Source organism: Oryctolagus cuniculus, chromosome 19, assembly GCF_964237555.1.
Source record: "Oryctolagus cuniculus chromosome 19, mOryCun1.1, whole genome shotgun sequence".
Taxonomy (NCBI): domain Eukaryota; kingdom Metazoa; phylum Chordata; class Mammalia; order Lagomorpha; family Leporidae; genus Oryctolagus; species Oryctolagus cuniculus.
In genome coordinates, this window is record NC_091450.1 from 61,151,045 (window position 1) to 61,173,044 (window position 22,000).

The 22,000-nt window shown below is 42.7% G+C and overlaps 1 pseudogene; it reads left to right on the forward strand.

Annotated features, from left to right (window-relative positions):
- The first annotated feature begins 66 nt into the window (after window positions 1-66).
- LOC127489816 (26S proteasome regulatory subunit 10B pseudogene) overlaps window positions 67-22,000 on the forward strand; it is a 59,414-nt pseudogene continuing 37,480 nt past the window's right edge.

A 22,000-nucleotide genomic window follows, 5' to 3' on the forward strand; every position in this document is an offset into this window, starting at 1 on the left:
TTATATTAAAAATAAATAAATAGAAAGGAAGAAAAAAAGCTTATTTTCAGCAGTGGTTCTCTTGACATTTGGGTAATTCATAGCCATGGGGAGTTGTTTTATGCATTAAAGACTTTAGCATCCTCTCTAGTGTTTACACACTAAGTGTTGGTTGTACCTCACCCCCAAGTTGTGGCAGGTAAATTCTCCAGCCTCTGCTTGGTAGGACCCATTCCTGTAGATTCTGGCTGGCTGGTAGACAAGTATCATGCACTGAGTTTTGAGTTGGTAAATGGTAAGGTCAGTTTTAGAGTTTGTTGAGTTGAATTGGTTGGTGGGGTACAATGAATGTCCAGTTATTTTGATATGGGAATGATTAGGGCTAGATATAGGATTTGGGAGCCATCATCATCTCTAGTTTAACTCTAAAAATGGCTAAAATATCCAAGAAAATGATGATAAACAGAGAGGAACAGTGGCAATAACACAGAACCCGGGAGGAGTGCTAACGGTGTGGGAGGTGAGTGAAGGAAGAGGCTTCCATAAGAAGTCATCAGGGATGTAGGAGAAGGGCAAGAGGCAGAGATGTTTTGGAAAGTGATGGAAGCGAGTATGGCCAGGATAAGGAAGGTGACACTCAGCCGGAGAAATGCTTCAGAACTATAAATCCCAAAAAGACTGATTGGACCTAGCTGCTGAGAGATCATCTTGACTGTAGAGACCTGTACTGTATAAGATGTGGCCACTGAGCACTAGAGGTGTGGCTGGACCATGCTGCAATTTGCTATAAGCATAAAGTTCACACTTCCAAAGAGTTTCCCTCATGACTCATTTGAGTCTCCTCCAGTGATTGAGACTACAGCCTGGAGGTGAGAGTGAGGGGCAGTCTCAGCATCCTAACCACTGCCATGTCTTCCATATTGGAGAAGTTCTCCTACATCCTTGAGGACAAGGTTAGCTGCTACGGGCAGACCGAGAAGCCAGAGGCCCCACTGCATACTCTTTGCCAGTAAGAGAGAGCTCTTTGCTTATCTCCTAAAGTGAGATCGCAGTTTAGTGGTCGCTTGTTTAGATGTTTGTTGATGAAAATATGCACTGAAAATAGAAAATGTGATGTGTGTGCATTTGGGACTTATGTTGTGTTTAATTTCACTCTGCTTTCCTCTCCCTTTATCTCAAATGCTTTTGCTTTTTTTTTAACTTTATTTAATGAATATAAATTTCCAAAGTACGACTTATGGATTACAATGGCTTCGCCCCCATAACGTGCCTCACACCTGCAACCCTCCCTTTTCCCACTCCCTCTCCCCTCCAATCACATCAAGATTCATTTTCGATTCTCTTTATATACAGAAGATCAGTTTAGCATACATTAAGTAAAGATTTCAACAGTTTGCTCCCACACAGAAACATAAAGTGAAAAATAATAGATGATTTTTTAAATCATGATGAAATCAGATCAGACCTATTGTCATGTTTAATCCCAGTGAGAGTCAAGTTGGGAATTGATAATTTCTTCTTCTTTTTTTTTTCAGAAGATCAGTTTAGTATACATTAAGTAAAGATTTCAACAGTTTCCAACCCATAGAAACACAAAGTGAAATATACTGTTTGAGTACTCGTTATAGCATTAAGTCTCAATGTACAGCACATTAAGGACAGAGATCCTACATGAAGAGTAAGTGCACAGTGACTCCTGTTGTTAACTTTACAAATTGACACTCCTGCCTATGGCATCAGTAATCTCCCTATGCTCCAGTCATGAGTTTCCAAGGCTATGGAAGCCCTCTGAGTTCTCCGACTCTTATCTTGTTTAGACAAGGTCATAGTCAAAGTGGAGGTTCTCTCCTCCCTTCAGAGAAAGGCACCTCCCTCTTTGAAGACCTGTTCTTTACACTGGGATCTCACTCACAGAGATCTTTCATTTAGGTTTTTTTTTTTTTTTTTGCCAGAGTGTCTTGGCTTTCTATGCCTGAAATACTCTCATGGGCTTTTCAGCCAGATCGGAATGCCTCTAGGGCTGATTCTGAGGCCAGAGTGCTGTTTAGGACATCTGCCATTCTATGAGTCTGCTGAGTATCTCGCTTCCCATGTTGGATCACTCTCCCCTTTATTTATTCTATCGGTTAGTATTAGCAGGTACTAGACGTGTTTATGTGCTCCCTTTGACTCTTAGTCCTTTCATTATGATCAATTGTGAACTGAAATTGATCACTTGGAGTAGTGAGATGGCATTGGCACATGCCACCTTGATGGGATTGAATTGGAGTCCCCTGGTATGTTTCTAACTCTACCATTTGGGGCAAGTCAGCTTGAGCATGTCCCAAATTGTACATCTCTTCCCTCTCTTATTCCCACTCTTATGTTTAACAGGGATCACATTTCAGTTAAATTTCAACACTTAAGAATAACTGTGTATTAATTACAAAATAAAACCAGTCATATTAAGTAGAACAGATAAAAAAACTACTAAGAGGGATAATGAATTAAGTTGTTCATTAACAGTGAGGGCTATGCTGATCAAGGCACCATTTCTCATAGTGTCCATTTCACTTCAACAGGTTTCCTTTTTGGTGTTCAGTCAGTTGTCACCGATCAGGGAGAACATATGGTATTTGTCCCTTTGGGACTGGCTTACTTCACTCAGCATGATGTGTTCCAGATTCCTCCATTTTGTTGCAAATGACTGGATTTCGTTGTTTCTTACTGCGGTATAGTATTCTAAAGAGTACATATCCCATAATTTCTTTATCCAGTCTACCGTTGATGGGCATTTAGGTTGGTTCCAGGTCTTGGCTATTGTGAATTGTGCTGCAATAAACATTAGGGTGCAGACCGCTTTTTTGTTTGCCAATTTAAACTCCTCTATGGGTTCCCATTGTCTCTTAGTAGAGTTCTTTGGATCCTCTATGTAAAGATTCATATCGTCTGCAAAGAGGGATAATTTGACTTCTTCCTTCTCAATTTTTATTCCTTTGATTTCTTTTTCTTGTCTGATGGCTCTGGCTAAAACTTCCAGAACTATGTTATATAGCAGTGGTGAGTGTGGGCATCTCTGCCTGGTGCCAGATTTCAGTGGAAATGCTTCCAACTTTTCCCCATTCAATAGGATGCTGGCTGTGGGTTTTTTTCTAAATTGCTTTGATTATATTGAGGAATGTTCCTTCTATACCCAATTTGCTTAGAGTTTTCATCATGAAAGGGTGTTGAATTTTATCGAATGCTTTCTCTGCATCAATTGAGATAATCGTATGGTTTTTCTTTCGCAGTCTGTCAATGTGGTGAATCACATTGATTGATTTGCGAATGTTGAACCATCCCTGCATACCAGGTATGAATCCCACTTGGTCTAGTGTGGGGAGCAAACCGGACTAGACTGAGTTGCTGGAATTAGGACTTATTCTATGCATCTGCTCTCCCACAATATGGCGCTGGGAGAGAAGTAAACAGCTTCCGCACAGCTGCCTCCAGTTCAACTAATAAACTGTAGGACTTGCTCCTGATTGGAGGAGAGCAGCGTACTCGGCGTGTGGGCAGCCGAGTTGGGATTGGCGGAGGAGGACTATAAAGGAGGAGAGAGACGGCATGCACCAGGAACATCTAAGGGGAACATGTAGCTGAAGGAACACCTGTGCAGCCCCCAGAAGAGCCGGCCGGCGGTGTGCCGCTCCCCTGCGGAAGTGGGGAATGTGGCCAGGGGGAACTGCCCTTCCACGGAGGTGGAAGGGATAGTAGCCAACCCGGGAAGAACCAGCAGCAAACCCAGGGAGGGCCGAGCAGACGAAAGAACAGCGCAGGGTCCTGTGTCGTTCCTCCACGAAGAGGGGGAGCGACAGTCTAGGTGGATGATTTTCCTGATGTGTTGTTGTACTCTATTGGCCAGAATTTGATTGAGGATTTTTGCATCTATGTTCATCAGGGATATTGGTCTATAATTTTCTTCCAGTGCTGCATCTTTCTCTGGCTTAGGAATTAAGGTGATGCTGGCTTCATAGAAAGAATTTGGGAGGATTCCATCTTTTTTGATTGTTCTGAATAGTTTGAGAAGAAATGGGATTAGTTCTTCTTTAAATGTCTTGTAGAATTCAGCAGTGAATCCATCTGGTCCTGGGCTTTTCTTTGTTGGAAGGGCCTTTATTACGGTTTCAATTTCTGTTTCAGTTATGGGTCTATTTAGGTTTTCTATGTCTTCATGGTTCAATTTAGGTAGATTGCATGTGTCCAGGAACCTATCCATTTCTGATAGATTTTCTTGTTTGCTGGCATACAAATCCTTGTAGTAATTTCTGATGATTCTTTTTATTTATGTGGTGTCTCTTGTTATGTTTCCTTTCTCATCTCTGATTTTATTGATTTGGGTCTTTTCTCTTCTTTTTTTAGTTAGTTGGGCCAATGGGGTGTCAATTTTGTTTCTTTTTTCAAAAAACCAGCTCTTTGCTTGGCTGATTTTTTGTAATTTTTTTTGGATTTAATCCTGTTAATTTCTTCTCTGATTTTAATTATTTCTTTTCTCCTACTAGATTTGGGTCTGGTTTGCTGCAGTTTTTCTAGGTCCTTGAGATGCGCTGAAAGCTCATTTATTTGGTGTCTTTCCAATTTCTTGGTATAGGCCCCTATTGCTATAAACTTGCCTCTCAATACTGCTTTTGCTGTATCCCATAAGTTTTGATATGTTGTGTTGTTAACCTCATTTACTTCCAGAAAGTTTCTGATTTCTCTTTTGATTTCTTGAATGACCCAGTGTTCATTCAGGAGCATGTTGTTCAGTCTCCATGTGTTTGCATACTATCTGGGGTTTCCTGAGTTGCTAATTTCCAGCTTCATTCCGCTGTGGTCTGAGAAGCTGCATGGTATGATTCTCATTCTTTTAAATTTGCTGAGACTTGCTTTATGACCTAGTATGTGATCAATCCTAGAGAAGGTTCCATGCACTGCTGAGAAGAATGTAAAGTCTTTAGATGTAGGATTGAAAGTTCTGTAGATATCTGTTAGATCCATTTGGGCAATAGTGTCAATTAAATCTGCTGTTTCCTTGTTGATCTTCTGTCTGGATGATCTGTCTATTTCTGAGAGTGGAGTATTGAAGTCCCCCAGTACTATTGTATTGGAATCTAAGTCTCCCTTTAAGTCCCTTAACATATCTTTTAAATAGACCGGTGCCCTGTAATTAGGTGCATATACATTTATAATAGTTACATCTTCCTGTTGAATTGAACCCTTAATCATTATATAGTGCCCCTCTTTGTCTCTCTTAACAGTTTTTGTATTAAAGTTTATTTTGTCTGATATTAATATGGCTACACCTGCTTTTTTTTTGTTTCTGTTGGCATGGAATATCTTTTTCCTACCTTTCACTTTCAGTCTGCATGCCTCTTTGTTAGAGAGATGTGTTTCTTGTAGGCAACAAATAGTTGGGTTGTGTTCTTTGAGCCAGTCAGCCAATCGGTGTCTTTTAACTGAAGAGTTAAGTCCATTCACGTTTAATGTGACTATTGATACATAATGACTTTGCCCTGCCATTTGCCAAAGATTAGTTCTAATATATGCTTTGAGCTTCCCATGCTCTTTTACTGGTAGGTGTTCTTCCTTTCCCTTCTTTCATATTGATGGCCGTGTTTCTGTGTTTCTGAGTGTAGCACATCTTTAAGTATCTTTTGCAGGGCCAGATGAGTGGCCACAAAGTCTTTCAATTTCTGTTTGCTATGAAAGGTCTTTATTTCACCTTCATTCACAAATGAGAGCTTGGCAGGATATAATATTCTGGGCTGGCAATTTTTCTCTCTTAGCACCTGTGCTATGTCTCGCCATTCCCTCCTAGCCTGTAGTGTTTCTGATGAGAAGTCTGCTGTGAGTCTGATTGGAGATCCTCTGAGAGTAATCTGACGTTTCTCTCTTGCACATTTTAGGATCTTTTCTTTATGTTTCACTGTGGTGAGTTGAATTACCACGTGTCGTGGTGAGGATCTCTTTTGGTCATGTTTACTGGGGGTTCTATGAGCTTCCTGTACTAGGATGTCTCTGTCCTTCTCCAAACCCAGAAAGTTCTCTGCTAGTATCTCACTAAAAAGGCCTTCTAATCCTTTCTCTCTCTCCATGCCCTCAGGAACTGCTAGAACTCGAATGTTGGTTTTTTTAATAGTATCCTGTAGATTCCCAACAATATTTTTTAGATTTCTAATTTCCTCTTCTTTTCTTTGGTTTGACTGTATGTTTTCCTGTGCTCTATCTTCTAAGTCCGATATTCTCTCTTCTGCTTCACCCATTCTGTTTTTAAGGCTCTCTAATGTGTTTGTCATTTGATCTATTGAGCTCTTCATTTCATTTTGATTTCTCTTCACTATCACACTTCCTTGTTCTACTAGTTTCTGCGTTTCATTTTGATTCTTCCTTAAAATTTCATTTTCACGAGGCTGGCGCCGCGGCTCACTAGGCTAATCCTCCGCCTTGCGGCGCCGGCACACCGGGTTCTAGTCCCGGTCGGGGCGCCGGATTCTGTCCCGGTTGCCCCTCTTCCAGGCCAGCCCTCTGCTGTGGCCAGAGAGTGCAGTGGAGGATGGCCCAGGTGCTTGGGCCCTGCACCACATGGGAGACCAGGAAAAGCACCTGGATCCTGGCTCCTGCCATCGGATCAGCGCGGTGCGCCGGCCGCAGTGCGCCGGCCGCGGCGGCCATTGGAGGGTGAACCAACGGCAAAGGAAGACCTTTCTCTCTGTCTCTCTCTCTCACTGTCCACTCTGCCTGTCAAAAAAAAAAAATTCATTTTCACGAGAGAGATTTTCAATCTTGTCCAATAAGGATTTCTGTAGTTCAAGGATTTGCTTTTGAAAACTTCTAAATGTTCTTATCATAAATTTTTTGAAATCCGTATCTTGCATTTCTTCTATCTCATCATCTTCATAATCTTGGTTTGGGGTGTTTCGTTTATTTGGAGGCATCATAGTGTCATCCTTGATCTTGTTCCCTCGATTTCTGTGTTTGTTGCTTGGCATGGTTAATTCTTTTTCCTTCACTGTGAGGTGTTTTTTTTTTATATACTATGTCCGTGTTAAGTGGACTGCCTGCTGTTGGAGGAGCCTTGGAGGCTTGAGATGGGTGTGGCCTGAGAGCTCTGCTTGGTTCTTCAGGGTTACAGGTGTGCAAAGTTTATGCATGGTAAATATTTATTTATTTATTCATTTATTTATTTTATTTTATTTTTTTATTCAGGAGGTAAGTAATACTGCAAGGCTGAGCAGAATGGATGGTATTTAGCTTCAGATCTCTGGCTTCTACCCATAGAGTCCTGCGGACTCCCCCTGGATTGCCTAGGCTACTGAATTATAGCCTTAACTCTCCCCTTTTATTATGTATATCCCAGCTCTTTGTCTCTTGCTCCCTTTGCAAGATTGGTGGAGAGAGGAACGTGTCCATGCCAGTATGCCCTCACCTTTTTTTTAATTTTAATTTTTATTTTTATTTTTTTTTCCCTTCTCTCCTGTAGTCTGTTGAACTTTCCCGCTTCAAAGCCTGCTTCCCTCTAAAATTCTGTCTGCCGTTTCCCCGCCAATGTCTTCGGTTACTAAGCTCACCTCCGCTTCCAGCGCCGATGTGTGGACTCGGAGCCCTGGGCGTCCCTCCTTTCCCCGCTGGTCAATCCGTTTGCTTTTAAGATAATTAATTTTATACTTTATTCCTAACAGTGTATTCAAGAAACTTACAAATGGTATAGAGAGTCTCTCTCTCTCTCTCTGTATCTCAGGGATATCTAGGTTCCTTATAATGTACAGATCACATTCTTCAATATAGAAGAAACCTGATTTATTTATCCAATCCACGTAATGATTGCAGTTTCGTTTTGTGAGATTTTCCCCCTTAGAAGTGTTGATCTGCAGTGATAATCATCCAGCTTGACTATGCACATGTGATTCCTTCTAAGAAGTGGGGGTTTGGGGTCATAAGTCATGCATATTTTTAAATTTAAATATCTATGACCCAGTTTTGGTGCAGAGTAACTGCCAATTTCCATTCACACCCACAGGTTGTTAAATCCCCCAGTTTCCCAAGTCCTCAGCCACTTGTGACTGTTGGGGAAAAACTGCCCATACTGGTGCTTCTGGTCTCAGACTTAGTATTTCCTGCCTCCTTATACACTAAGTATTTTTATGGGCCATTGGATGTCTTGGCAACCATCACACTTAGAGCTGAATTGATTCCATCAAATGGACAGCTCCTAATTTATTTGACTGTTACCAACTTGGTAGATGTAGAGTCAATTTGCTGTTTCTGAGAAGTCTCATTGTTCTGTGACCCATCACTGGCTCAGCTGTTGAGATTTGGAGTTATCACTGCAGACTCATTTGGCATATTTTTGTCTGATGCTCACTGATTCAATCCATACTTCATTCCTCGGATAATGAGCATTGTAGCACTGTGATTGAGGGACTGGGCTCTGGAGTTAGCCTGTCTGGTTTCAAATATGGTGTCTTCTGCTTTCTCTGTGCCTTGAATGATCAATTTACCTTTCTGGGCCTGAGGTGTTCATTGTGAAATTATAACAGCCCCCACTCTCTCAGTGATCATTCCCCAACTTTGGCACACATCAGAATTTTGGGGAGAGCTTGTTACATCAGAGACTGGGCTCCGCATGTTGGCATGTCTCAAGTAGCAGCAGTACAAGCATTTGTGATTCTAGCATTTTCCTGGGTGATGCTGACCTTGCTTCCTGGGGATTTTGTTTTGAGAAGCTATTGTGAGTATTAATTGAGGTGACGCATGAACAATGCTGCTTAGCACCATGCTTGTGTTGCCCGTGGTAATTAGGTAATAACTTTTGAGCAATGCATGAAGTTTCTGGCCATCGTTAATGACAGTCAGCAGATCATGTGAGTTTATGGCAGGAGATTACAGGGTCGCTCTAAAATATCAACCTCTAGCATAGAGGTCAAGTTCCTCTCTGTCCTGGGGCTTGAGCAGTGTGTGTGTGTGTGTGTGTGTGTGTGTGTGGTAGGCAGTATACTTCTTTACAATTAACACAGACCTGAGAAAGGAACTATTCAATTGGGAAGTCATGGTCCTGTGACAACTTCCCTTCCTCTCCTCTTCACCTCAATAATCCTGTTTCTACATCACCCTTTTTAGCATTTTAAATAATTGTCCAAATGCCAGGAAAAACCTCAGGTAAATCTGTGTGAGACACGCGAGCCTCTTAGAGAGTGTGATTGCTGCCAGCCCAGAGACAAGAGCTGGGCTAATGAATTCGTTCTTCCTTTTATGAGGGGTGCCCTGCAGGTGGAATACTCAGAAATGTGAAATCTCGATGGAAATGTAACTCAATTGTAGGGCAGTTGAAATATATACAGGAGAAGAAATTTGGGTGGGAGAGTTGGCAAAAAATTCTGTTCCCTTTCCAGTGGCCACCCTGGATCCCATTCTTGAAAATCCTGCCGTTGTAAAATTCTGTTGTGCCATTTCCAGAAGTTAAGCCTTTACATGCAGCAAGTTTGTAACGGTGATTTCAGTCCCCAGAGAAACACACATCAAGGGCAGTTTAAGTTGTCATCCACTGCCTGGAGTTTAGCCAGGCATCTGTGCACCCACGGAGGATCCAGGGTACTCACACAGGGTGTAAGGTTGGGAAAGGGCACAGGAATCTTTGTTAAACCCCTCAACCCCAACAAGCCCAATGTTCCCACACTCACCCCAGGAGGGTGTGGGCCACGTGCCCTTGGCCATAGCTAGAGCAAGCCCAAAGAAGCCCATCAAGAACAAAGCTTGTAGAGGTCTCTGGGTTTCCACCCTCCATCATCCCTCCTTGCATGCGCAGTCCTGATGCATGCCCCTGGCATGTTCAGAGGCGTTAGGGAATAACTTCAGTCCTTGGAGACCATACACTGACATGAAGATGGGGGAAGCATGTCTAGGGACACAGTCAAGTAACAAGAATTCTGCTCAATATTGAGCAAAAAAAAAAAAAAAAAAAAACCAAGAGTGCAGAATCTGATAAAATGCCCACCCCAGCACTCACCGTGGAGAAGGAAGACTGACATGCCACATTGCTTTCAACATTTTAAAGGCGGTAAAACATTAATGATAATGTAGAAGTCCTGCTCAGACCCCAGTCCCAACTTCCTCCCCTGGTCCCTGGAGGGAACACACTGGGAGGCATTTGCTGTTCATGCAGATTAATGGACATGGTTTTGTACTTAAAGTTTCAGCATGTGCAGATCTCTAACAAGTTTGTGGAGATTGTGCAGGATCTTGAAGCATTTTTAAATATTTTGTTTATTTGAGAGAGAGGGAGAGTATAAAACCCACTGCACCATAGTGTGCACAATAGCAGGAAGCTGGATTGAGAAGATGGAACTGGGAGCTGAACCCAGACACTTTGGTGTGGGACATGTGCTTCCCAACTGTCATCTTAACTGCCAAACCAAATGCCTGCTCCTGCAAGCTATTTTAATTCCATTTCTCATGAACCTTTTGAAGTACCCTCATGTGCAGCCACATACCCAATACATAGTATTTTTTTTAATTCGAAAGGCAGAGTTACTGAGAGGGAGGCAGGGATTTACACACTTCTCCCATGCTCTGGTTGGATCATCTCGTAGAATATGCCATACTTGTACTTGTGTACTGGCCAGGTGTCTAGCAGAGGGCACTTATGCACCTTGAGCCCCAGCGCTCTGTTACAGAGTAAGGTGCTGCAGGTTGCTCCACAGCTTCCTGAAGGAGGGTGGTCTCGGCCTCTCAACCATACTTTCCCCAGCACTTGTATTCTCATTTGCGGGCTTCTCCTGATGTTTAATTTCATCTGATTTTTTAAATATCAACTGGAGACTCTTTCTCCTTAAGGGTTTGGGGATGGATAGAGTAAAATAGAGTACAACATGTCGCTCCCCCTCTTCATGGAGGAACGACACTAAACCCTGCCTAGGCTTCATATCCGAGTCACAGCACCATTATGTCGCTCCCCCTCTTCATGGAGGAACGACACAGGACCCTGCGCTGTTCTTTTGTCTGCTCGGCCCTCCCCGGGTTTGCTGCTAGTTCTTCCCGGGTTGGCTACCGTCCCTTCCACCTCCGTGGAAGGGCGGTTCCCCCTGCCACTTTTCCCCACTTCTGCAGGGGAGCGGCACACCGCCGGCCGGCTCTCTCGGGGGCTGCACAGGTGTTCCTTCAGATAGATGTTCCCCTTAGATGTTCCTGGTGCATGTTGTCTCTCTCCTCCCTTATAGTCCTCTTCCACCAATCCCAACTCTGCTACCCACACGCCGAGTACGCTGCTCTCCTCCAATCAGGAGCAGGTCCTACAGTTTATTGGTTGAACTGGAGGCAGCTGTGTAGAAGCTGTTTTCTCCTCTCCCAGCGCCATATTGTGGGAGAGCAGATGCACAGAATAAGTCTTAATTCCAGTAACTTAGTCTAGTCCGAGTTGCTCCCAGTTGCTCCCCACACAACAGACAGAGAATTTGGCAAATTTGTGTCTTGGTCACCATTGTGTTTTGGTATCTCATGTGGTTCCTGGCAATTTCCAAATGTTAAAAAAACATATACTATATGTACATAAATATAATGTTATTTCTTTTTATTTATTAGAGAGGTGCCTAATGAAAAATACTCTGTCAAATTTTAAAATGAATCACAGTATAATTTCAAAGAACAAAGTGAAACAAATGAAAGACCTGTGGCCCCACTACCCTGAGCTCACCTCACCTTGCTGCCTACTTTTGACAGCTCCAGATCAGGAGCTGCCTGAAGCCATGCTCCCTGTGCCAGCCTACACAGTCTGGGTCTTTGTTTTCAGATTGGTTGGCACCAGAAAGTATTCCCATCAGAACTGAAGTTTGCCATTGAATACCAATTTTATAAAAGTGTTGCTCAGTTCTACTATTTCCCTTTAGCTTCTTGGTGTCCAGCATTGCAGCATTCTTCCTCGGATGCTGTGTAGAGCCCCGGCGCTGGACTTGGAACAAGGAGGTGAGCTCCATGATGAGCAACACCTGCAGGAAGGCTGGGCCGCTGGTGTCTGAGGAGTGGTAATGGATTCACCGGGCCCCTGACTCAGGTTCATCCATCCTCGCCCGGTGAGTCTTTTTGAACTCTTTGTGCATATCATGTGATGGCCCCGAACATGGGTCAGGGACACTCAGGCCTTCAGGAGCCAGATGGAAGGAAGAATAAATTGTGTATTACATTGTATGCTACAAATTAAATAGTGTATTTTATATTATAAATTATTTTTGTTACATATCATAAATTGTATGTTGTTATAAGTATACTTTAAAATGTATATGTGCTCAGAGGTATCACATATAGTTCCAGAAGGAATGAACCTGCCTGGCTGAATGCTGATGCCAGGATGGGTGAACCACCAGGTGGGCGATGAAGACGTCCAGCCACTGTGTTAATTTCCAGGTTTTTTTGGTATTATTTTCTGGATTTATAGTTGTACTTAGTGGATAGGAACTGAGAAATGGATCTGGTCATCCAGAAAGGAAGTTTCTGCTCGCAGGCTTTGACTCCTGTTTTTCCTGATTTGCTAAGATGGTTTATCTCAGTGTGCCTTGAAGGTTCTCCAGCACAGCAGTGATAGCATTGACTGGGAAACCCAAGTAGACAGTTGTGTGTGTGTCATTGCCCACTGAACTCTGATTCTCCTCTGTGATACCCAGTGTTTCCCTAATTTTGTGAAAATTCCTGAGGAATGTATTCTGTTACATTATCTTTGTGAATGTAGTTATATGAGGAAACACAACATGTAAAAATGTATGTATCCCAGTCATATTATTACATTAATTGGGACTATGGGGCTCAACAGAGGCAACTAGATCAGAGAATGGCTCTAGAATTTTAAGAAGTAAGCATCAATTGCTGAGGTTATTTGTTGCACTTAGGAAACTAAGGTCCTGGATACCTCAGTACAGGTTATTTTTACTTCCAGATTAGATGTTTTTTTTTTTTTGAAAATGAATTTTATTAGTTCTGATTGCTTTTCCAAACATAACACATGCACAAGGCACAAAAGTATATTTCAAAGGGATTTGTAGATAAAAATAGCTCCATTCCCTGTCTTCCAGCTACCAGATTCCTGCCACTGTTATCAGTGTGTAAACTATCCTTGTTTCCCAAGTACTTTTTCCCACACGTCCTCTTCTGCAGAATGTTAGCTATAACTAACCTTTTGTTCTTTAAATTTAACTGTATATGTTTCTGAATAGGTCATATTAATAGTCTCAAATGTAATACAAACATATTGTGCATCCTGTGGGTTTTTTTTTTTCTCTTTTTACTTAATGGCATAAACATGTAATTTATCACTTCAATTCCTCTGATTCCAGGGTGAAAAAATAGTGCAAATAGCAATTGTGCCAGGACCACAAGCACAAACCAGGACTATCCCATGCAAACCAAGCTGTCTACCTTAGTGGCCTGACTTAGACATCATTCCACACCAGTAACTAATGCATATCTTAATTAAAAACAAAATTTAATATGTAATACTTGATACATAAAAGAGAGTTGTAACATTTATGAGCATAAAGGATGAACTTAAAGCACTCAAAAGCTTGAATCACCTTTACATTAAAGCCACCTGTGTGCTTCTGCCCACTCCTATCACTTTCCTCTTCTCCATAGAGGTCAATAGCATGAATTTTTTCATTAGTATATTATCACTTTTAAAAGTAGTTTGATCATATGGGTACACATATCAGAACAATGTATTGTATTTTGCTTTCTTTGCTTAATAACAGTAATAATGGCATCACAGAGTATGAGCAAAAGTTTTTTTTTTTAACTCAAATTGCTTCTTTTAAGCTCACATTGTGTTTTTTTTAAACTTTTATTTAATGAATATAAATTTCCAAAGTACGACTTATGGATTACAATGGCTTCCCCCCCATACCGTCCTTCCCACCCACAACACTCCCCTTTCCCACTCCCTCTCCCCTTCCACTCACATCAAGATTCATTTTCGATTATCTTAATATACAGAAGATCAGCTTAGTATACATTAAGTAAGGATTTCAACAGTTTGCTCCCACACAGAAACATAAAGTGAAAAATAATCGATCATTTTTTTTAAATGATGATGAAATCAGAGCAGACCTATTGTCATGTTTAATCCCAGTGAGAGTCAAGTTGGGAGTTGATAATTTCTTTTTTTTTTTTTTTACAGAGGATCAGTTTAGTATGCATTAAGTAAAGCTTTCAACAGTTTGCACCCCCATAGAAACACAAAGTGAAATATATTGTTTGAGTACTCGTTATAGCATTAAATCTCAATGTACAGCACATTAAGGATAGAGATCCCACATGAGGAGTAAGTGCACAGTGACTCCTGTTGTTGACTTTACCAATTGACACTCCTGTCTATGGCATCAGTAATCTCCCTATGCTCCAGTCATGAGTTTCCAAGGCTATGGAAGCCCTCTGAGTTCTCTGACTCTTATCTTGTTTAGACAAGGTCATAGTCAAAGTGGAGGTTCTCTCCTCCCTTCAGAGAAAGGTACCTCCTTCTTTGAAGACCTGTTCTTTCCACTGGGATCTCACTCACAGAGATCTTTTGCCAGAGTGTCTTGGCTTTCCATACTCTCATGGGCTTTTCAGCCAGCTCCGAATGCCTTTAGGGCTGATTCTGAGGCCAGAGTGCTATTTAGGACATCTGCCATTCTATGAGTCTGCTGAGTATCTCACTTCCTATGTTGGATCACTCTCCCCTTTATTTACTCCATCGGTTAGCGTTAGCAGGTACTAGACTTGTCTATGTGCTCCCTTTGACTCCCAGTTCCTCCACCATGACCAACTGTGAACTGAAATTGATCACCTGGAACAGTGAGATGGCATTGGTACATGCCACCTCGATGGTATTGAATTGGAATCCCCTGGTATGCTTCCAACTCCACCACTTGGGGCAAGTCAGCCTGAGCATGTCCCAAATTATACATCTCTTCCCTCTCCCATTCCCACTCCCATGTTCAACAGGGATCACATTTCAGTTAATTTTCAACACTTAATAATAACTGTGCATCAATTACAGAACTAAACCAGTCATATTAAGTAGAACAGATAAAAAAACTAATAAGAGGGATAATGTATTAAGTTGTTCATTAACAGTCAGGGCTATGCTGATCAAGCCACCATTTCCCATAGTGTCCACCTCACTCCAACAGGTTTCCCTCTTGGTGTTCAGTCAGTTGTCACCGATCAGGGAGAACATATGGTATTTGTCCCTTTGGGACTGGCTTACTTCACTCAGCATGATGTGTTCCAGATTCCTCCATTTTGTTGCAAATGACTGGATTTCATTGTTTCTTACTGCGGTATAGTATTCTAAAGAGTACATATCCCATAATTTCTTTATCCAGTCTATCATTGATGGGCATTTAGGTTGGTTCCAGGTCTTAGCTATTGTGAATTGAGCTGCAATAAACATTAGGGTGCAGACCTCTTTTTTGTTTGCCAATTTAAATTCCTTTGGGTAAATTCCAAGGAGTGGGATGGCTGGGTCGAACGGTAGGGTTATCTTCAGGTTTCTGAGGAATCTCCAGACTGACTTCCATAGTGGCTTGACCAGTTTGCATTCCCACCAACAGTGGGTTAGTGTCCCTTTTTCCCCACATCCTCGCCAGCATCTGTTGTTGGTAGATTTCTGCATGTGAGCCATTCTAACCGGGGTGAGGTAAAACCTCATTGTGGTTTTGATTTGCATTTCCCTGATTGCTAATGACTTTGAACATTTTTTCATGTGCCTGTTGGCCATTTGGATTTCCTCTTTTGAAAAATGTCTATTGAGGTCCTTGGCCATCTCTTAAGTGGGTTGTTGGTTTTGTTTTTGTGGAGTTTCTTGATCTCTTTGTAGATTCTGGTTATTAACCCTTTATCTGTTGCATAGTTTGCAAATATTTTTTCCCATTCTGTCGGTTGTCTCTTCACTCTCCTGACTGTTTGCCTTGCAGTACAGAAACTTCTCACTTTGATGCAATCCCAATAGTTGATTTTGGCTTTGACTGCCTGTGCCTCCCGGGTCTTTTCCAGAAATTCTTTGCCTGTGCCAATATCTTGAAGGGTTTCTCCAATGTTCTCTAGTAACTTGATGGTGTCAGGTCGTAGATTTAGGTCTTTAATCCATGTTGAGTGGATTTTTGTGTAAGGTGTAAGGTAGGGGTCTTGCTTCATGATTCTGCACGTGGAAATCCAATTTTCCCAGCACCATTTATTGAATAGACTGTCCTTGCTCCAGGAATTAGTTTTAGATCCTTGATCAAATATAAGTTGGCTGTAGATGTTTGGGTTGATTTCTGGTGTTTCAATTCTGTTCCATTGGTCTATCCATCTGTTTCTGTACCAGTACCATGCTGTTTTGATTACAACTGCCCTGTAGTATGTCCTGAAATCTGGTATTGTGATGCCTCCGGCTTTGTTTTTGTTGTACAAGATTGCTTTAGCTATTCGAGGTCTCTTGTGCCTGCATATAAATTTCAGCACGATTTTTTCCAGATCTGAGAAGAAGGTCTTCGGTATCTTGATTGGTATTGCATTGAATCTGTAAATTGCTTTTGGGAGAATGGACATTTTGATGATATTGATTCTTCTAATCCATCAGCATGGAAGATTTTTCCATTTCTTGGTATCCTCTTCTATTTCTTTCTTTAAGGTTTTGTAATTTTCATTGTAGAGATCTTTAACGTCTTTGGTTAAGTTGATTCCAAGGTATTTGATTGTTTTTGTAGCTATTGTGAATGGGATTGATCTTAGAAGTTCTTCCTCAGCCATGGCATTGTCTGTGTATACAAAGGCTGTTGATTTTTGTGCATTGATTTTATACCCTGCTACTTTGCCAAACTCTTCTATGAGTTCCAATAGTCTCTTAGTAGAGTTCTTTGGGTCCCCTAAATAAAGAATCATGTCATCTGCAAAGAGGGATAGTTTGAGTTCTTCCTTCCCAATTTGTATCCCTTTAATTTCTTTTTCTTGCCTAATAGCTCTGGCTAGAACCTCCAGAACTATATTGAATAGCAGTGGTGAGAGTGGGCATCCCTGTCTGGTACCAGATCTCAGTGGAAATGCTTCCAACTTTTCCCCATTCAATAGGATGTTGGCTGTGGGTTTTTCATAGATTGCTTTGATTGTATTGAGGAATGTTCCTTCCAAACCCAGTTTGCTTAGAGTTTTCATCATGAACGGGTGTTGTATTTTATCAAATGCTTTCTCGGCATCTATTGAGATAATCATATGGTTTTTCTTCTGCAGTCTGTTAATGTGGTGTATCACATTGATTGTCTTGCACACATTAAACCATCCCTGCATACCAGGGATAAACCCCACTTGGTCTGGGTGGATGATCTTTCTGATGTGTTGTTGCATTCTATTGGCAAGAATTTTATTGAGGATTTTTGCATCTATGTTCATCAGGGATATTGGTCTGTAATTCTCTTTCAGTGCTGCATCTTTTTCCGGCTTAGGAATTCAGGTGATGCTGGCTTCATAGAAAGAATTTGGGAGGATTCCCTCTTCTTCGATTGTTCTGAATAGTTTGAGAAGGATTGGAGTTAGTTCTTCTTTAAACGTCTGGTAGAATTCAGCAGTGAATCCATCTGGTCCTGGGCTTTTCTTTGTTGGGAGGGCCTTTATTACTGTTTCAATTTCTGTCTCAGTTATGGGTCTGTTTAGGTTTTCAATGTCTTCCTGGTTCAATTTAGGCAGGTTGCATGTGTCCAGGAATCTATCCATTTCTGATAGGTTTCCCTGTTTGCTGGCATACAAGTCCTTGTAGTAATTTCTGATGATTCTTTTTATTTCTGTGGTGTCTGTTGTTACATTTCCTTTTTCATCTCTGATTTTATTGATTTGGGTCTTTTCTCTTCTTTTTTTAGTTAGTTGGGCCAATGGGGTGTCAATTTTGTTTATTTTTTCAAAAAACCAGCTCTTCGTTAGGCTGATTTTCTGTAATGTTGTTTTGGATTCAATCCTGTTGATTTCTTCTCTGATTTTAATTATTTCTCTTCTCCTACTAGATTTGGGTCTGGTTTGCTGTAGGTTTTCTAGATCCTTGAGGTGAATTGAAAGCTCATCTATTTGGTGTCTTTCCAATTTCTTGATGTAGGCACCTATTGATATAAACTTTCCTCTTAACACTGCTTTTGCTGCGTCCCATAAGTTTTGGTATGTTGTGCTGTTATCCTCATTTACTTCCAGAAAGTTTTTGATTTCTCTTTTGATTTCTTCTATGACCCATTGTTCATTCAGGAGCATGTTGTTCAATCTCCATGTGTTTGCGTATGCTCTAGGGATTCCTGAGTTGCTAATTTCCAACTTCATTCCTTTATGGTCTGAGAAGCTGCATGGTATGATTCTAATTCTTTTGAATTTGCTGAGACTTGCTTTATGGCCTAGTATGTGGTCAATCCTAGAGAAGGTTCCATGTACTGCTGAGAAGAATGTAAAATCTTTAGCTGTAGGATTGAAAGTTCTGTATATATCTGTTAGATCCATTTGGGCTATAGTGTCATTTAAATCTACTGTATCCTTGTTGATCTTCTGACCGGATGATCTGTCTATTTCTGAGAGTGGAGTATTGAAGTCCCCCAGTACTACTGTATTGGGGTCTAAGTCTCCCTTTAAGTCTGTTAATAAATCTTTTAGATAAACTGATTAGATGTTGAAATGCTGGAATTATTTTAACTCTGATATTCTTAGAGCATGTTTAGTTCTGAGTGGGCAGGGACTGTTGTTTCTGCACAGTATGCAGAAAGGTGGCCATATAATTGGTTCTAAAACTTGGGTTGACAAAATGCAATCCCTCTTTGTCCCTCTGTTTCACAAAACAAAAACTTTCAAAATATTTAGGTATTGTGCTTTGTGCTTTGGTTCTTACAGAATGTGGTGAAGTAAGTCTGTGTTCCTACTGGTCAGCAGTAACTAGTGTTGACCTTGAAGAGTCATCCCTCTGGCTTCATTTCCCCTGGGATTGCTATTGTGGTGACTCCTCCTCATCCTCCAGGTCTCAGCTCAAGGGCTGGCTCTGAGGAAGCCACCTGCGACCCCAGTAAGTTTACTCTGCACACCTTTGTCCATCAAATTCCTACTGGCTTTATAGGGGTTGATGATCAGTGTGTGTGGTTTCCATGTTTTGCAGCATTTATTTGAAATGAGGAGTGGGGATGAAAAAGAGATATTTTCAGATCCTCCATCTGCTGATTCACTCCCCAAAGGCTGGCAACAGCTGCGGATGGGCCAGGCTGAAGCCAGAAGCCTGGAGCTAGGAACCTTGGTCCTCAAGTACTGGAGCCATCATATATCATCTCTCGGGTGCATTAGCACAAAAACTGGATCAGAAGTAGAGTGGCCAGGACCAACTAGGCACTCCACTATGGGATATGCACATCCCAAGCAGCTGCTGAACCTGCTGAGCCAAAATACTCACCGCTATGTGTGTATTTGAAAAACTGCATTAAATGTATTTTATTTGAAAGGCATCATGCACAGACGCGCATGCGCGCATGCACACACACACACACACACACACACAGAACTCTTATCTGTATTTTCACTGCCAGAATGTCCACAACAGCAGGAGCAGGACCAGGCCCAGCAGGCCAGAACTCAGAGTTTCCCATGTGATGGCAGGAACCCAAGCACTGCTGCCTCCCAGGGTGCACATTAGCAAGCTGCTGGAATCCACAAGGGAGCTGGGACTGGAACCAAAGCACCCCCCATTAGGTTGGGAGCATCCCCAGACAAATCTTACTTCTGGGCCAAATGACCCCCCCATATCAATGTTGAATACGCAACAAAAGGATGAATGAATGAATGAATGAATGATTGGCAAAGGGTTAGGAAGACAGTTAGGCACATGGAATTTGCTGTTCCCAGGGCTTTGCAGCATGAGTGAGAAGGGCTTTTTTCCTCTTCTTATTTACTGCTTGGGAGCTCACCAGGGAAACTCAACTCTGAGTGCTTCCGCAGCCTTGCTTTTGCTTTGCAGAGTCTTGTAGAAAGAAGCCCTCATGGCCCTTGCTTTACTTGTTTCTTTACCAAAGTGGATTTTGTAAGACTTGTATTTCAGCTTTGCAAAACAGTGTTGCCAGGACTGTTTACCTGGGGAGGCCAAGCATCCTCTTTCAAGAAACTGACATGTTTTGTCTCCTATTGCTCTAGAAAGGATAGGGCTAGGCCCCAGGCGGGATCTATGCAGACATCCTGGGGAAGCTCAGGAGGGTTCCAGTCATTGAGCATGGGGGCTGGGCCTGTCAAGGAGCCGGCCTCCCACAGGTGGTGAGCTAAGGGTGCAAGTCCCAGTGGCCCCCAGGTGAGGAGGGAGGGACCAAGGGACTGCAGCTCCTGGCTGTCTGGCCTGTAAGTGCCCACAATCCTTGGTTGGCCACTTTTTTGGAGACAAACCCACACAGGAGCATGTCTGTGAGAGAGCTGCAGCTTGGCTGGGGGGGGGGTGTGCTCCCATGGGAAACTTTGCATATGCGGGGCCAGGCTGGGACATGGCTCCTCTACCCCATTCCTGACTCTTTCAAACTTACTTCAAGCTCCAGGCACATTGCTGTGGCTGCTGGAGAGGAGGTGTCCACTGGCCTGAGCTGGGCGCGAGGTTGGTGCGAGGTTCCTCCGTAGCACTTGACCCCCAGGCCACGTGGCAGCTGCAGAGACTCCCACTCCAGGGGTACACAGTGTGGGTGAACATGAGCGGTGAGTGCGTGCTGGGCACGGGGAGGGTCCTGGAGCACCTGGGCAGGTGTGGCTCTGTCAGGCCCAAGCCTCACCTTTCAGGGTTGCCCGGTTTTCTGTTTGGGCACCAACGCCACTGGGCCATCTGGAGTTGGGACTCTGAAGGCAGGAATGTGGCAACTCTTGCCAGTTCCTGCAGTTCCTTCTCTGAGCAAAAAGTAGCAGAGATACGGGCTGAGTGCCCCATGTGTCGGTGCAGCACGCGGGCAGGTGCAATAGGCACCTGGGCTGTGCTGGCTGGCACAGGTGCTTCTCTGCCGCACTTGATCTTGTGGCGGTGATGGTGATTAGGAAAGTGGGTTCTTTACAGACCCCAGGGAGGTGACATTTCTCATGATGGCATGCCCCTGCGGGAAGAGTTGGAACCATGCACAGGAGAAAATAGTGATTGCTAACTAACCAGCCACAGGGTCACGGCTGTGCTGGGTGAGTGAGGAGTCCTCGGCCAACCCACACAGCACCTGGAGGCAGAAGTGCTTTGTTCATCACCATGTTACTTCACTGCTTTCTCTCACTGAGTTACAGCCACTGTTTTCTCTGATTTGACATTTGTCTTTGTGAACCCTCCCACCTCTCCATGATATGGTCGTCTTGGAATTCATTTTGGAAATGAAGGGCAGGTCTACCTCTCTGGGTTCCCCCTTGGTGAATGTCACAGGCAGTCACTTTTTTATAGTGGGGCTTTTGCTCCATACACGTTATTCTCATTTTCACATGCAGAAGTTGGGGCTCAGAGAGGCTGAGTGACTTGCCCCTGGTGACACAGCATGATGCTGCCTGTGTTGCATAATCAGGGAGTGAGTCCTTGTGAGCAGAGAAGTGAGGCTTATGGGGCAGAATGAGTCCCAAGGCACCAGCAGGAGTGTCCTCATGGGACCTCTCTGAATCTGACCTTATGCAGCTTCCTCCTCTGCCCCATCCATGCTGGCCTCTCAGTTCCATGATGGTGCCAAGTTCTCTTCCACCTCGGGGCACTTACATTGCTTTTCTTTGTTGATTGTTTCTGTCCTTGAACTTGTGCCATGAAACTGAGGAACACACCACATTTCCAGGTGGTTAAGTGTTTGGTGGCTGGGGGAGTTGTTGGTGGAAGGATGAGTTTCCAAGCCTCATGTTCCTCTTCTGTTAAAATGGAATCCTCTCTGAAGATTATCTATTTTATCATCTTAAAAAGGTAAGTTTTGGTTTGCTGATCTAGTATATTTTTTATTTCATTGATTTATGTTCTGATCCATTTTATTTCTCATCTCATGCTTGTTTGGGGTTTTGTTTTTTCTTGTTTATCTAAATTTTTGAGATGTAT